This window comes from Schistocerca americana, chromosome 1 (genome assembly GCF_021461395.2).
Source record: "Schistocerca americana isolate TAMUIC-IGC-003095 chromosome 1, iqSchAmer2.1, whole genome shotgun sequence".
NCBI classification, from domain to species: Eukaryota; Metazoa; Arthropoda; class Insecta; order Orthoptera; family Acrididae; genus Schistocerca; species Schistocerca americana.
The window spans coordinates 159,581,861-159,594,144 of record NC_060119.1 but is presented as its reverse complement, the minus strand read 5'-3'; positions in this window follow the sequence as shown (position 1 = coordinate 159,594,144).

The following is a 12,284-nucleotide window of genomic DNA, read 5'->3' as shown; positions in this document are numbered from 1 at the left end:
TATATATTACAAACGTTTACATATCAATGTCCAATGGACATAAAGAGATACTAATGGATTTCCTAACTAAGATGATTGATTAATTGCCTAAATCTGCTCCTTTTTATGGCTACACGATCCAATATAAAAAACGCGAGATGACTGACATCATCTTCGCACCGAACACTTGAAGACACCACTTTCAAAGATGATGCTATACAGTGGTGCGCAACCTCTCTGGAAATAAAATTTACGTGACATCACAGCTGTTTAGCTTTATAGTTCTTATAAGTCGAAGAAGGTAGCAATATCACTGTATGTACTGTGTCCGGTGCATCGGAGTGGTGGTTCTCGTACACGACTGCGACTACGGAAGAACTCCAGCCACAAAATATAAAAACAAAAACTCATTCTAACACCACGACAGCAGAAGACGGTCCTCTGGCTAGTATAATCTAATACTGTCTTCTCTTCTCTGTGTTCTACAGACGAGAAGCGTGAACTCCCAGCCACAAGGACGGAGTTCAGATAACGTCCCAATTTCAGTATAGGCAGAAGACGTCCTCTGTCACTGAACGCTGCGTACTCAACGAAGTTCGCAGCAGCGCAGTGCCTAACTGTTCTAACTATCATTATCTCCTGAGAGTAAAGACAGCAAGTCTGTCTGTAGCAGCAAAGCTGACAATGAGCGACCGTCAGACGGAAGACCTCTCATGGCTTCCCAGCGAAGCTCAGCTCCCCTCCCTCGTAACTGCAAAAGGAGAATCATATTCTCGAAACCACGGAATATTCTACCTCTCTACAGATTCTCCCGAACGACGGCCAACAATATTTTTATCTTTTGTCGTCCAGAGCGGGAAGTTTGCGAGGAAATACCTATACCCGTTAGATAGGAATCCACACAATGGTACGCTTCTCATAGTAAAAATCCTCGGAAATAACCCAGCCTGCATGATTTCCAAGGCAACGCTTCCTCGTTCTTCTCTGCTCCGTCCAAGATTTTTAGAGTTTCGGAAGTATTATCCGATTAATCTTCGTTGATCCTTTGTGGACCATGGGACAACGGTTGGCATGTAACTCAGACCCTGGATGCAGAAGCCCCCACAGGTGTGTTGGTCCTGCGTAACACAGAAAGTAACTGAAGACGGACGGTCTGGGCACCTGAGCATTGAAGCACAATGCAGCGGCGGCCGGCCGGTTTGTAGTGGGGCCGGAAGGTTAATCGGATAATATTTCTTGATGCAATAATTTATCAACAGCCGTATGTATTGTAGAAGTTTATTTTATGGACTTCTTATGTGCTACCAGTTTCGGCATTAAATTGATGCCATTTCCAGGCCCCACAAGTCATACTCGTAAAATCACTGTACACGGAAGGAGCCATATAACTGGATCCATCAATCAAATCGTTATGCAACAGCTCTTGGTGGCCAGGCGACGCAGTCTAAATGGCTCTGAACACTATGGGGCTTAGCATCTGAGGTCATTAGTCCCCTAGACTTAGAACTACTTAAACCTAAATAACCTAAGGACAACACACACATCCATGCCTGAGGCAGGATTCGAACCTACGACCGTAGCAGTGTTGTGGTTCGGGGCTGACGCGCCTAGAACCGCTCGGCCACAGCAGCCGGCGGACACAGTCTGTGTCGCCTGGCCACCAAGAGCTGTTGCATAACGATTTGATTCACGGATCCAGTTATATGGCTCCTTCCGTGTATAGTGATTTTACGACTATGACGTGTGGGGCCTGAAGATGGCATCAATGTAATGCCGAAACTGGTAGCACATAAGAAGTTCATAAAATATACTGTATTTCTACAATACATACGGCTGGTGGTAAATTATTGCATCAAGAAATATTATCCGATAAACCTTCCGGCCCGACAACAAACCGGCTGGCCGCCGCTGCATTGTGCTTCAACGCTCAGGTGCCCAGACCGTCCGTCTTCAGTTACTTTCTGTATTACGCAGGACCAACACACCTTTGCGGGCTTTCCACCCAGGGTCTGAGTAACGCCTGCCGTTTCATTCCCACTGGCATTCCAACCTCTGCTAGTGAAGGCAATTATTCATTACGTCGTTTTGACAATAAAGACATTCCACCACCTTTCATGCAGTAAGTGTTAACAACTGTTTACAAGGTGTACGTGACAATGTCAGTCTTCTTTAAATATGTACAGCCTATCAAATGATACCTAATTCCGGTCGTAAGTCACGGCAAAGTATATAGATGAGTGCCTGTACGGTGAGAAGTCACAGCCATCTTACAACCACCCCTCAGTATTCACATGTTGATCCAACGACATTGTCAATTATAAGCACAGTGGGCTCAGGGTCATTGAGATTGGCTCTTCAGATGAATTACATTTTTTCTGTACTATGTCTCAGGTCATCATCTAGCTGAACGGCGGTTCGAAACGTGCAGCGCGCCACGGACGGAGGCTGGTAGGAACAGTATTATGCTATGGGAGATATTTTCCTGCTCTTACATGGTAGTGATCGAAGACAGGCTGATATTTGTGAACCACCTGCATCCCTTCATGCTTGATGTCTTCAACGACGGCGATGTTATCTCTCAGCGTGTAAAGTATGTATGTAGAACTGTAAACGGATCCTAGCCAAGGCTTGACATACGTAATGTACCAAGAATAATGGAGATGTAACCCTTGTGCGCAATTTCTGGTTAAGCCACCTCACAAGGACAATTACAAATTTAAAAATTACAGGATCGCCACCAGCCCAAGCCCTTCCTAACAATTGACGAAAGACCAAACTGGAAATTATCAGTTCAATTAAATTAAGAATTTAATTATAGAACGCAATTTTTTTAAAGACACTAACAAGTTTAACAGCATCGTATGTCGTATATCAATGAGCTTGTTTAATTAAATTTATTTTTCTTCCCATCTTTGTTCATCACAAGCAAGCAGATTAACTTTAAAAAATCAGGAAATAGAAAATTAATTTGAAAACTGGCAGCAATGAGAAAGACAAAGGACACAGAGTTTATCTTTTACGTGGCACATTTATTTCATTACTGAATCTGATGCACATCCTATGAATACACATGACTGGTGCCTGAATAAAAAAGTTTAGCTAAATAATTCGCAAAAAAAAAAAATTGTAGACTCGTGCAATTAAAAAGGAAAGACACACAAAAGTGATGTGGAACACAATAATTTAATCATTCCATCTACATACCCACGACTGTCCGAAATGAACAAAGCAACCTCAACACTTTTGATTTCAACCACCATTATCGCCGAATTTCAACAAAATAATTATGCCACATCCTGAAAATATATAACTACACACGCTTCAGTTAAGCTGAAGTACTTAAATATACCATAGGGAAGTTCTAATTCGACCTACTTCCTATCAGCAGAAACCCTCTCTAGGAGCTACGAACTGTACACACCAACCGCTAGCTGCAGAGTCCCTTTCTCCACCTATTTACAAGGTGCAACGGAAGCTGCCAGAGGGGTATGCTTCCGCCACCAACCTGACAGACAAACCAAACTCAGACTAAAAGGGGTAAACCGCTCTGTCCAGATACTGGGATCCTAAGTTGGTCATCCTGTGCTAACATCACCTGCTCCTAGCAGATGACAACCAACTCAGCGTCCCCCACAAAAAGAAACCCGAAACCACTCGTAAAAACACTAGTTCAGTCTCATTCACGCACACATAGGGTAGGGTGAAGAGAAAAACGTAATAAATACAGGACATTATTTCCTATGGAACACAAAAAAAATCAAACATAATATCATTTAATAAGCCTTACTTTGATTGCTTAGTCTTTCTGGAAGAGTTAATAAATTGAACCGCAATGAGGCGGTGGACAGAATGGGATGCACAGAGTCCAGTGAGACAAGCGTCTGTGAAACGACTTGTAATTTTTCCTTCCAACCTACGTAATTCTGTAGCTCTCAATTCGTTCGAGCAATCAATCATTCATGATAGGAAACACAGTCATAGCTCAGTCACTGAAAATGATTCAGAAATTTTACTTGTTAGAATGAAATCAGGCGATGATTCTACTTCTCTGCAGGCTCGTGCTTTGCGGCAGTCTGCTAATCTGTCCAAAAAGTCCCTCGTAATTTTGGGAGCGTTGTATAATCAGTCGGGAAACCTCAGATCAAGCGGATATTTGGCTCTCATGATGTTTAACCTTCCGAAGAAGTAATGGAGCTCTTGGATTATTAAATGCAGGTTCGTATCCAGTCTTTCGGAAGTTCCCTTCTGGTTAACAACTACGCAATATATCGATGAATATCATTAATTCTCAATTGTCAAATACACACCTTTAGTATAAAGGAGCAATATATATATATATATTTCCCATTGAATCGTACAATTTCGTCTCAGTTATCTTCTGTCATAAATCTCAATAATCAGATTACAATTCTTTAAACCAAGCTCGGGCTAATCGGCACGAAGACAATCTCGGAAGCTCCCTTTCTTTTTTTCTAGCAACCACCAGAGAGAGTACTACAAAGAATACTTATGCGGTCATGGCATAGCTATTGTATGAACTACTTTTCGCATGGATTCTGCGAGAATGAAGATAGAAAATTAGTAAACGTCATTCAAGGGTAGAATTGTATCAGAATAATTCATCGAATATAAAGAGACATCACAGACTCCACAGAGATGTTTTAAGAGGTATAATTGTCGGTGTCTCGGAGCGAGAACCGTGCTACAGTATTTTGGGGAACGTCATAGTGAGCATCATAGTGTTTCGGCGACTAAATTCGCTTGATGTAAATCCTCTGGAAGCCATATGGGTGCTATCGGGCGTCGCCACCGGGAAATCAGCGTCCCATTATTCACGCGAATGACATAACAGGACCTGTGCGTAGACATGTGATGCCACATACCTCCACAAAGCTACCAACTTACTTTCGAACCCTGAAACGGGGAATGAGTGATGTATTTCGCTCCAAAGATGGACAAACAAGCTATTGAGCAAGTGGTTCAGATGGTTCAAATGGCTCTGAGAACTATGGTACTTAACATCTGAGGTCATCAGTCCCCTAGAACTTAGAACTACTTAAACCTAACTAACCTAAGGACAACACAAACATCCATGCCTGAGGCAGGATTCGAACCTGCGACCGTAGCAGGCACGCGGTTCCAGACTGAAGCGGCTAGAACCGCTCAGCCACTGCGGCCGGCGAGGAGGTCATCATAATGTTTTCGCTCATCAGTGTATGGTCGGAAGTGCGTAGGGAGGGAAGGTAGACAGAATAGTGGAGATAAAAGATCTTTGACTGTGTAGGTTTCAGCGATGGGAAGCGTACAGGAATACACAACTGGCAGGTGGGAGCTCCACACTCAAGAGGGCCGTGAGCTGGAGCGTCATGCGTTATGCGCTCAAAGGCAAGTCATAAAGCAGAGGAGGCATGGTCACCAACAGGTACAGGTATCCCTCGTCCATCAGGCGTGATAGAATTGTTTCTTGGATCACGAGGCGGTCGCGAATAACGCCCGCTCACACTGTGAGGCTGCGTCAGTCCTTGTTCACTGCCACCATTGCATGTGCATAGTTCGTAGGGCACATATGTATGTTAAAGTCGACGATAGCATCTCATGCAGAGGTAATCCCATCGATGAATAGGATAGATGACAGACATTCAGCACCGTGGTGACCTGGCCAGCGAACCACCGGTAAAACTGTCTCTGTCGGGGTAAGCCGGCAGGTAACAAGCCCCTCCCCCTCTGCCTTGTAAATGATGCGGATAGTTGCAGTTAAAGTGCACGATTTTCTACCCGGTCGTCTCATGCTGCTGGGGCACCTGCCTGGTGCTGATAGTAGGGTATTTGTAAAAGATCTTTTATGAAAACCATCAAGTGTTTATCCCTTACATGGAACGCATTACTGGCCGTGTGCCCACTTATAATCTCTGGGACAGTTTCTTGCAGTTTGTCTACATTTAGCAAAATCATCCTGGCGGGCGTTTCTTTTTTTTTTAACTTGAAACAAACGACACAGCGTACGAAAAAAATATTGCATATGAAAAGTTAATATTGTAAAGATGATATCTGTCTGGGCTACAACTGGCCACCTCCTAAACACTTCCTGCATCAGTAGGGCCAGTTCTGTATTTTCAAATGGCAACCTCATTATTTTTCTTGCATATTCGGATTCCACGCCGAAGAATATGTTCAGTTTACTTAAACCACAGGTTTCCACTTGTGGTACTGTAATCGAGAGATAGCAAGTATGCTTGTTTTTGAAATTCTACATCCACATCTACATCTACATGGATACTCTGCAAATCACATTTAAGTGCCTGGCAGGGGGTTGATTGAACCACCTTCACAATTCTCTATTATTCCAATCTCATATAGCGCGCGAAAAGAATGAACACCTATGTATTTCCGTATGAGCTCTGATTTCCCTTATTTTATCGTGGTGATCGTTCCGCCCTATGTAGGTCGGTGTCAACAAAATATTTTCGCATTCAGAGGAGAAAGTTGGTGATTGGAATTTCGTGGGAAGATTCCGCCGTAACGAAAAATGCCTTTGTTTCAGCGATGTCCACCACAAATCCTGTATCATTTCAGTGACACTCTCTCCCATATTTCGCGATAATACAAAACGTGCTGCCTGTCTTTGAACTTTTTCGATGTACTCCGTCAGTCCTACCTGGTAAGGATCGCGCACCGCACAGCAGTATTCTAAACGAGGACGGACAAGCGTAGTGTAGGCAGCCTCCTTAGTAGTTCTGTTACATTTTCTAAGTGTCCTGCCAATAGAACGCAGCCTTTGGTTAGCCGTCCCCACAACATTTTCTATGTGTTCTTTCCAATTTAAGTTGTTCGTAATTGTAATACCTAGGTATTTAGTTGAATTGAGAGGCACCCGCATGCCTTGCTCATACTGTGGCATCAAGCAGTCAGGCCTGCAAGATGAGTGGTCTACCAAGCGAGTGGATTCATTCTTATTTATCGAGTAACATGAACTCTCGTACTCACAACTAAGTTACAAATTATCCTCCTATATGAATAATACGCAACGGAAACGCACATCTATCAGTAATTTACAGAACTCTGACTGTTCACTACGCACTGGCAATACCATATTTTCTTTTTTTATTTAACGGCTTTTATCAACACGTGGCCATCGCACTGAATATGAATGGCGCACACATTATAAATTCTGGATATCATGACAACATACAATTCGAAGGAAAAGGCCACCAATCTTTTTCTTTTCACTATCTTATTTATTCCGATAAATACTATAACCTAAACACACAAATTCTATAACCTACAACAATAACACATGAGAAATTCCGCCCAGTGGGCATGGCTTTACATTGGTGATTCTCTATCTTATGGTCTCGTAATTACTTAACGCTACAGTGCACTTTCTGGATAGGATGGTGGATCTTTTATTATATCTCACACTTCGACTCTCACAATCATCTCGAAACTTTCCTCCAGACCGAGCGGTACAAAAGGAACACGCATAACCCACTACCTCTGAAACTACCTTGCTACTCTCCCATGCAAACCACACATACTTAAATTACATGACATACACCACACTACAACATGAAATGCAACACAGGGAATAGTCACAACATTATCACTTTCAGCTTTCCCACTTCATTTAATATTTATCCCAGTTTCACACGACACTGCCCCACTTAGTAATTCTACTTTCCTACTATGAACTCTGGAGATATATGCACGTCTTCCTGTGCAATGCAAGCCAAGTGGCGTTGCTGGATAGACGGCTGACTCACCTAGCTTCTCTCTCAGATGATTATAGTTTGAATCAAGCGTCACACGGAAACATATCACGCAAAGTAATACTAAGAACATTTTCATCACACACACGAGTCCTCAACTGATACCATGGACGAGTACTTCTCTTTATCCTTTGTCTCATACACAGATTGAGACTCACACAGTACTCACCACGTGGAAGTACTCGCCTCTAATTTCAAGTCCTGTACACGCTATTTCTTAAATATTTCAACTTACAGTACACACGCAAGTAATTCAGCTTAACTTAAGCACACGGAAGTATTTCAACTTATTGCTACACGTGGTTTCATTGTGACCGTTGGTCACTTCCGAAGATTACTACGATCCCATTAATATTACCTGCCTGACATTTAATTCTCCCCACAAAAGTTTCTGAAATAGAGAAATTATTATTTCAAACTTCTCTTAAATATTCCACATGCATTCCATGTCTCCACTCTTTTGTCTTTACGGAGCACACCCAAGACAGGTCTTAACAGCACAAGATCCAGCGGCAGAGTGCTGAAACATGACCGTTCTTCAGATCATCTCGCACCTCTGTCGAGGTAGGGGAAGACCATGCTACTGTATTGGTCAGCCACATTTCAGGCGCTCAAAGCTCCGGTAAGTTTCATCTCTTTGGTTCCACCAAAGGTGGCCAAAGGATCGTCTCAAAGATGATCATATATTCACATTCACTATCTGCGGTTAGCAGACGACCATACATTCATTCGTTTCACAGATCTCACCAAACTGAATGTAGGGATTTATTTTGAGGGAGTGCACATGTGATCAATTAAATAAATAAATTGTCATTCTTTCCCACACTGGTATCCGGCTTCGCTGTATTAATTGAAATTGAGTTATTTTACAAAAAAATGTGTTGTTCTGACAAAAATAATGAAGTATGTTGTACCTATTTTCAATGTCGGGCGGTACTGTACCCTTTCAGAATTTACGGCTTTTAGATTAGACTGTTTTGTCGTGTAACCGTAGTTTAACGAGTTCCTTTTAATACTCTTGTGGATGACCTCATACTTTTCGTTATTTAAGGTCAACTGCCACTTATCGTACCATTGAGATATTTCTTCTAAATCGTTTTGCAGTTTGTCTTGATCTTCTGATGACTTTATTAGTCGATAAACGACAGCGTCATCTGCAAACAACCGAAGACGGCTGCTCAAATTGTCTCCCAAGTCGTTTGTATAGATAAGGAACAGCAAAGACCCTATAGCACTACCTTGAGGGACGCCTGAAATCACTTCTGTTTTACTCGATGACATTCCGTCAATTACTGCGAACTGTGACCTCTCTGACAGGAAATCGCAAATGCAGTCACATAACTTAGACTATATTCCATAAGCACGCAATTTTACTACGAGCTGCTTATGTGGTACAGTGTCAAAAGCCTTCGTGAAATCCAGGAATACGGAAGCGATCTGAAATCCCTTGTCAATAGCACTCAGCACTTCATTTGAATAAAGAGCTAGTTGCGTTTCACAGGAACGATGTTTTCTAAACACATGTTGACTGTGTGTCAATAGACCGTTTCCTTTGAGGTAGTTCATAATGTCGGCCGGAGTGGCCGTGCGGTTCTAGGCGCTACAGTCTGGAGCCGAGCGACCGCTCCCGTCGCAGGTTCGAATCCTGCCTCGGGCATGGATGTGTGTGATACGTTAGTTAGGTTTAATTAGTTCTAAGTTCTAGGCGACTGATGACCTCAGAAGTTAAGTCGCATTGTGCTCAGAGCCATTTTTTTAATTCATAATGTTCGAACACAATATATGTTGTAAAATCCTGCTGCATATCGGCGTTAACGATATGGGCCTGTAATTTAGTGGATTACTCCTACTACCTTTCTTGAATATTGGTGTGACCTGTGCAACTTTCCATTCTTTGGGTACGGATCTTTCGTCGAGCGAACTGTTGTATATTATTGTTAAGTATGGAGCTAATGCATCGGCATACTCCGAAAGGAACCTGATTGGTATACAATCTGGATCAGAATACTTGCTTTTATTATGTGATTTGCGTTGCTTCACTACTTCGAGGATTAATGCTTTTGATTCTCCATATTATTTGCGATGTGTACATAAACATTGTTGTGGCTGTAGACCAGCGTAGAGAATTGCCAGGAAGCTCAGGAGGATTTCTTCTATGACGAGGGTATTGGAAAGTTGGTAAAAAGCTACGACAAATGTCTGAATCGGAGCGTCGACTATGTAGAGAAGCAGCCGAAAGGTATAACAAACTGTTGCAAATAAAACATTTTTCATTTTCTTGCTGGTTTCCGTTTTGCGGTCGATCGGACCTTAGTTTCCTAACAGGCCTCGCATTTGTACAAAATTTCTGAATGTTAATTGAGAACAGAAGCTTATTCTTAATTGTCTCGCTGTGAGTCCTTTAAGAAAGGGAGGGGAGCTTCAACAAAAATGCAAGTGAAATTCCGTGAATAGATCCAGCAAAGACGGTGATAGGCAGGTGAAATGACGCTTTTGAACTCGCTCTGAACACCTGTCGCTGCCTGCGTAAGATGTTTACGCGATCCCTCTGCGCCGCTTTGCGGACTACTTACGCTTTGACGATCAGCTTCGCTCGCCCACTCAGACCCGTCAAAGGTTTGTGCCGTGGGCGGCCACAGCGGGATTTAGCAGTCCCGTTGGGACGGCGGCCGTGAATCGGCCGCTGCGTTTGTGTGTGGCGACCGGCCGCTCCGCTAATATTCAGAGCGGGAGGCGGCACATCCGTCTGCTACCTGCCGCCGCGGGGAGGGCGTTCAGCCGTCACATCAAAGATGCGGGCGCCAGTATTAGCCGATGGACGGTTGCTGCCGGCCGCCCTAAGAGGATTTACGAGATAGAGTGGAAGCGGCCAAAGAAGCGGAAAGCAGTGCCCCCACCCCCCACCCCCCGGGCACACACACACACACACGGTACTTCTCGGGCTTACTGCATTTCCTGTGGTCGTGCGGTGCGAGGCCTTCTGTACGACGCGTTTTATCGTGCTTTCCATCAATGCTAAGTAGAGCGTCGCCAACAAAGCTTGTTAAAAAAATAAAAATAGAAGCTTTACGGGAGCATTTTAAAGCGTATACCATTATCGGTTATCAACTGGGTAAAACCTGTCTGTTGTCATGATACGATGTTGTTGTTGTTGTGGTCTTCAGTCCCGAGACTGGTTTGATGCAGCTCTCCATGCTACTCTATCCTGTGCAAGCTTCTTCATCTCCCAGTACCTACTGCAACCTACATCCTCTGAATCTGCTTAGTGTATTGACCTCTTGGTCTCCCTCTACGATTTTTACCCTCCACACTGCCCTCCAATGCTAAATTTGTGATCCCTTGATGCCTCAAAACATGTCCTACCAACCGATCCCTTCTTCTAGTCAAGTTGTGCCACAAACTTCTCTTCTCCCCAATCCTATTCAATACCTCCTCATTAGTTACGTGATCTACCCACCTTATCTTCAACATTCTTCTGTAGCACCACATTTCGAAAGCTTCTATTCTCTTCTTGTCCAAACTGGTTATCGTCCATGTTTCACTTCCATACATGGCTACACTCCACACAAATACTTTCAGAACGACTTCCTCACACTTAAATCTATACTCGATGTTAACAAATTTCTCTTCTTCAGAAACGATTTCCTTGCCATTGCCAGTCTACATTTTATATCCTCTCTACTTCGACCATCATCAGTTATTTTACTCCCTAAATAGCAAAACTCCTTTACCACTTTAAGTGTCTCATTTCCTAATCTAATCCCCTCAGCATCACCCGATTTAATTTGACTACATTCCATTATCCTCGTTTTGCTTTTGTTGATGTTCATCTTATATCCTCCTTTCAAGACACTGTCCATTCAGTTCAACTGCTCTTCCAAGTCCTTTGCTGTCTCTGACAGAATTACAATGTCATCGGCGAACCTCAAAGTTTTTACATGATACGATAAACTCTACAAAACATGTTATTAAAACTTTTTTCATTTGGACCAAATTCATCTTTGGAAAATGGCTCTGAGCACTATGGGACTTAACAGCTATGGTCATCAGTCCCCTAGAACTTAGAACTACTTAAATCTAACTAACCTAAGGACATCACATAACACCCAGTCATCACGAGGGAGAGAAAATCCCTGACCACGCGGGGAATCGAACCCGGGCGCGGGAAGCGAGAACGCTACCGCACGACCACGAACTGCAGACTCATCTTTGAAAACCCATACAAAGTATAAAAATTGGTGAAATGGGAGTAGGAATCACGCACTGAAGGTACTGTGCAAACTTTGAAACTGGAGGATCTCAACGATTTTTGTCTGTTTTCTATACAGATACTGGTAATATATCAGCTGCGGGAATTCCAAGACTGTACCAAAATCTCTATAGCAGTTATACGCATCAGCCCGGACATTCAAAAAGAAATGAGGAGGGAACTTCAGCTTGCATCTGTAGATATGGACGATTTAGTAGAATATTTTTTATTTACGTACAAAAACATGTTCGTCTAATATGCTTTTAGTAGATGAAGCATACAATGTACTG